The following is a 5802-nucleotide window of genomic DNA, read 5'->3' on the forward strand; positions in this document are numbered from 1 at the left end:
TTAAGCATGGCTATGGCTGCATCGCAATTTTTCCCACCCAAAACAATTAAACCTCAAAAGCACACCAAAAGAGTAGAGGAAAGACCTTCAAGCAATAACAATGCAATGGACCAATTTCGGTCAATAAAAAGCAACAAAAGAAAAGGTTAACTCCAAGAAAAAGAGAATTACATAGAATTAGATGAGAGACATCCAAGCCTATACTTTATCCTCGGATTCTAGTGATAACAGCAAGAAGTAAATGAAGAAAATCCCAGGAATTAAGGAAGAATATATCTATCCACCAAAAAGCATTAACACAAAATAGACAAGGTACAACTATAAATCCAAATTTTATAGATTATGAAAAAAAAATGTAATGGTTTAGACGAAATATTCTGAAAGACTCTGGAGATGCAATGATAGAACAAAAACTAGTAAAAAAAAAAAAGAAGACAAAGCATCACAAAATGAGTACTATTATGTAGAAAAGAAGACAAAGCATCACAAATTGAGTACCATCACATAGAAAAGAATGTCTCTAATGAGAAGGAGGTTTAAGAGAGAGTAAGATCAAGCACCTTCTCTGCCATAGGCTCGAATGGTTGGAGATCCCAAACTTGGAGATACTAGGAGGCAGTGAGGGGGTTTGGAGGGAGAGAGGAGTACTACTTAAAAGATGTGGATGATCAAAGGAACCGATAAAGAACCTATGGATCCTAAAATTTCCAGGGCAAAAATTTCTACTAATTTGTTTGGCCTCCGTGATATAGATGCTATTAAACAAGAAAAGGGGGAAAATATCCTCCTTCCAAAATTACACCAAAACCATCCAAATTACAAACCCCTAAAAAAAAGGGCGACAGAAGGACTACAAATCTTGGTCCTCACCTCCGCCTCGTCTCCGTCGGAGGAGGAGGGCAACGAAGCTGAGGACGGCGCCGACCGGCGACGAGGTTTCCCTCTCGGAGGAGGATCTTGAGCGCGAAACCGGCGATGTCGGAGGTGATCCGACGGCCATCGGCGACGAGCGCCCGTCGGGGCTTCCTGGCGAAGGCGAGCAGCACGAGGATCGTGATCCAGGTGACCAACGTGGCCGGCACCGCCACGGCCAGCGCCGCCCCCATGGAGAGCAGGCCGAAGACCCCTCCGTAGAGCACGGAGGCGTAGAGGGCCTTCTAGCCGGCGGCGGCGCGGGAGGAGGCGGAGGCGGCCGCTGAGTTGTACCAGGAGCGGATGGAGAGGAGGAGGTTCCAAGAGGAGGAGGGAGTAGACGACGAGGAAGAGGAAGACCCACGTCCGCCGCTTGCTCAACGCCCGCATCAGCAGCGACTCCCCCCATCGCGACGACGGAGAGCGCTCGGCGGAGGAGAATGGCTGAGATCGGTGAAAAGGGTTGAGAAGAGAGGGAGTCGGTCGGCGTGAGATGGGGATTTAGGGCTTTAGAGGGAGGGGTCGATCGGGTTTTGTCGTGGGAGGAATGAAGTCCGACGACGCTTATAAGCGTCGTCGTATTCCTCCGTTATGCCGACGCTTATAAGCTTTTTTACCGACGCTTCTGAGAAGCGTCGGCGGTTACTGTCCCAAAAAAAAATTGCCGACGTTTTTAACTAGCGTCGGCAAAAACCTTTTTTGTTGTAGTGATGGGATCATTTAATAAAACTTCTCAAAAATTTGACGGTGGATCGGACATTATTTACTCGAGGTAAGAATGGGCATGATAAATTTTTGGATACTGACTCGATCCGATCTGACCTGACCCAATTTTTATTTGAGTTAAATCTCGTCTAAAATTAAAAGCAAAATAAAAATTGGGCCGGATCAAGGCCATTCAAGATCCGATCCGTTCTAACTTATTTGTACTCTTAGATACGAGCAAGTTTCTGCTTCCACTAAACTATGGGACCCATACCACAAAAATGCACAGGGTGGAAGTTAGCGTGGCTACCTGAACTCTGGTGGCAAGGTGCACCTAAAGGCCTTTTCTTGTCCTTCCTCTCAATTCATAAATAAGACCTCATTGGAGCGAGGGTTTTTCTCCTTTTTTTTTTTTATGTCAGAGAGAAGGGATTTCTTTTGAGAGAGAATCTCGAGGCTCCCACCAGTTATGAGCGAGAATTCCTACGTGGAAGTTTTAGCAAAAATTTCTACATGAAAGTAAAAACCAAATATATGCGGACTGGGCATGCATAGACGGAGAGAAAGCCTCAATTTTAGTATATACTAGCCAGATTAGTTTCTAGGATATACATCTAACAAGGATCAAGTGATAAAATCAAAATACTCAAAATCTGACGTTCTAAAGATCAAGTCCTCACAAAAGATATTTTCAGGAAAAACCATATGTGAGGAAATCAGTTGAAATATTCAACAGAGAAGTTGCTATTGTGCAATCAAGACCTTTGGCTGCAGCCAACAACCATCTTCAAAGCTTCTGATCCATATTTATTATTTCATTTATTTTGAAGCTTTGTTTACTTAATTACATCATTTATTACATACTCTTTAAACTCTGCTGTAATAGTTTTATTTGTTCTGAAATTGATAAAGGTTCCTCCAAACCTGAATTGGAAGTTGTTGAATCAGGAGATTCAACAAGGGTTAAGGTTTTGATTGGTGAGCATGTGAAAAACTAGCTGGGCTATTTGTGAGCTCGAAAAAAAAACAAATGTGTAAAGATTTTGGTTGGTAAGCATGTGAAAACTAGCTGGGTTGTTTGTGACCACGAAAAAACAAACGGGTTAAGATTTTGGTTGGTGATCCTATGAAAACTGACTGGGTTCGTTGTGATCCCGGAAAACAACGAGTTGGGTTGTGAGCTCGAAAAACGACCGCATTATAATCAGGAAGATTATAGTAAAATTCTCAAGAGTCTTGGGGAGTGGATGTAGGTGTGGGTTATATCGAACCACTATAAATTTTCTATGTTTGTATGTGCTTATCTCTTGACACTTCTGTTCTTTAATTCCTGTCATTATTCATTCATTGCTTTAGCATTAATATCTTTCAAAACCCAATTCAACCCCCCTCCTGGACAACACTGACAACACGCCATCTCTAGCTATTGGCCAGCTGATCGCACATAGCCCGATATTTCAGGTAATGGCCGTCACCTTCGCCCTATAAAAAGGGAGTAGGGAAGGGCTCTCGGTAAGCTTTAATAAGCGGTTACAAGCTTTTACAAGCTTTGATAAGCCATTACAGGCCATTACAAGTATTTTTGAGCTACAAGAGGCCATGAAAGGCACTTAGACAGCTTGGCTCCTCTCCACATAAAAGGCCCGGCTAACTTAGCCATCGGATAGCCTTCGCGGAATCTCCGGCTCAGGCTTTGTGCAGGTACCCTAGAGCGCAGAAGGTGGCCTTCTTTCTCCGTTCTGGCCGGCGTCTTCTTGAAGGTATCCCGGAGCATCGGAGGTGGCCCTTTTCTCCGTCCCTTCCGGCGTCTCCTCGGCTCTTTTTCAGCGTGGTCACCCTCGGGCCAGATTTCAACCACAACAAGCTCCATTTTCCATTTAAAAAAATGCAAAGCAGAAACTCTCGCTATGCTACCATCATGGATGGTCGACTTTATAATTTGCAACCTTCTCTCACGTGTTATATGTTTGGAAATCTATACACTCAACCGCGTGAGAGTGAATACGTGTCTCAAAGTTCATCGTGCAACGATGATACGGGAAATATATAATAACTCATTTATTAGTGGACGTAAGTGGCAATCTTTGATATCGTTGATTTCTTTTTTTTTTTTTGGCACAAGATATCGTTGAATTTTCAAACAGGATCGCGGCTTGATACGGGAGTGTTAAATCTTTCCGAAGATAGAAAGCAAAAAATAGAAACACAATCTGCCTAAGAAAGAAAGATGCACATGGTAAACAGAGGGTTCCGCTTCTTTGCATAAAAAAATATATCAGAAGCATACAGGTCATGGAGGAGATGACAGGTAAGTCAGCTTCCACTCCTTTCAGACTTTACGGTATTTACAAAGCATACCGGTTCATGTTTTACCCATCTCCCTTGGTTATTCCCTTGTTTCCTGTAGAGATTTGTCTTGCGATAGAAAAGAAATCTAGTACGTAATCCTTAGTACTAAATAGTGCCCAAATCGGCGAAAATTGGACTTGTTTGGGGCAAAGCTCTCTGAAGCGAGGTTTTCTGGTGATGTAGTTTTGCATCATAATCTCTTACAGATTACTACTATTCTACAGACCACAGGATAACACTTTCTCCATTGCAACTCCGATGGCCTTATTTTGGGCACGCTGATCACATTAAGTATTTGAAAAATAACTTCTTAGCTCATTTATTCCGCGGCTTTTCCCCTCTTCCTTTCTAAATGCCCTCATCAAAATTTAGGTATTGCTAACAAGATAATGAGCGGGAAAAGAATCGAGAAAATAAGGGCTGTAATCTGGCGGGGAAATCCAATCTTGAAGATCGAATCTTGGGGAAAGATTCCGAAGGAGACAAAGTGGTAGTGCAGAGAGAATTGGATTCAGCTAGGCATCTCAAAATTTTGTGGTAGTTGGGGATTCAGAGCCAGGAAGGATTGGGGACAGGTTCCAGGGAAGCAGAGAGATGGGCCTAAAGCAAGAGATGACAGATTGAGTGCGGGAACGGGAATGATCCTTTTTCTTCTTTTAATTTATCTACGAACGGAATTTTCGCCGATCTGGACTCCATTTTTTCATTGTTTTCCCTTCTTCTGAGGCAATGGAATGCCAGCTAGATTTGTCTTGCAACAGAAAAGAAACTGTCTTCCACTAGAGGTTCCGTTTTCCCCATCCCTCAACGGGAGTAGAAAGATGGAACGCATATATTGATAACCGTGATCTGTAGGTGAGAAGATCGAAGACTCACCAATCGAGCAGGTGCGGCTCACAGTGCCCACCACAGATGATGAACGGCTGCCAATCCTCACATTCCGTACTTGGGTCATTGGCCTTCCTCTGTGCGGCTTGGCGACCGTTGTGATGGCATTCACCGATTACCGCACTTTTCCAGTGTATATCGCAACCATCATCGTCCAGATACTCGTCCTTTTCCTCGGAAAGCTGATGGCTGCGTCTCTCCCTTCGAAGCATGTGCAGGTCCCACTGACAGGCTGGACGTTTTCCATGAACCCAGGGCCGTTCAAAATGAAGGAGCATGTGGTCACGTCCATCCTCGCCAATGCAGTCACTAGGCCTAAAGCCGTTACCATCGTCACCTTGTTGAGGGTGTACTACCACCGCCATGTCACCTTCTGGGCTGCACTGTTCTTGACTTTATCCTCCGACGTAAGTTCTTTTGTCGATTTTATATCTTAAATTTATATATATACATAATGTTCAGCAACATGCTTCATCCGGAAACAAGTGCGTCTGTTGATTACCATTTTTGATTGTTTGAGGACCTGAGGTCAGAGATAAGTAACCAGACCTTTTCATCATCCTACATAGCATTGACTGCAAATCATTCTTTATGACATACACGCAAGTCCTATAAATCTTGATGGCAGAGTAGCACCTACCAATTACTACATTGTAATTTTATATTTTTAAAAAATATTATAAAAAATCTACAAAAAAAAAAACAGAAAATTGAAAAAGTCTAGCTTGGATCGAGGTATTTGAAGATCATTGTTCTAAGAACATGATAAAGATCTACGACAACACTACAAAAAAATGCATCTTTTCGGATGCTTTTTAAATCATACACCGACGCTTATAAACGTCGGTAATTTCAGTGCCGACGCTTTTTAAAGGATCGCCTATGTCATAGTGAATTTTTTTTACCGACGCTTTTCAAAGCATCGAAAATAACGAAAATTTTGCCGAC

General features: G+C 42.9%; 1 pseudogene; it reads left to right on the forward strand.

Annotated features, from left to right (window-relative positions):
• The first annotated feature begins 3909 nt into the window (after positions 1 to 3909).
• On the forward strand, positions 3910 to 5291 carry LOC149768234 (oligopeptide transporter 5 pseudogene; annotated as a pseudogene).
• Positions 5292 to 5802: the final 511 nt, after the last annotated feature.

The sequence above is a fragment of the Phoenix dactylifera genome, chromosome 2 (assembly GCF_051530095.1).
Source record: "Phoenix dactylifera cultivar Ajwa chromosome 2, Ajwa_hap1_PhDact_Kaust_v1.1, whole genome shotgun sequence".
NCBI lineage: Eukaryota > Viridiplantae > Streptophyta > Magnoliopsida > Arecales > Arecaceae > Phoenix > Phoenix dactylifera.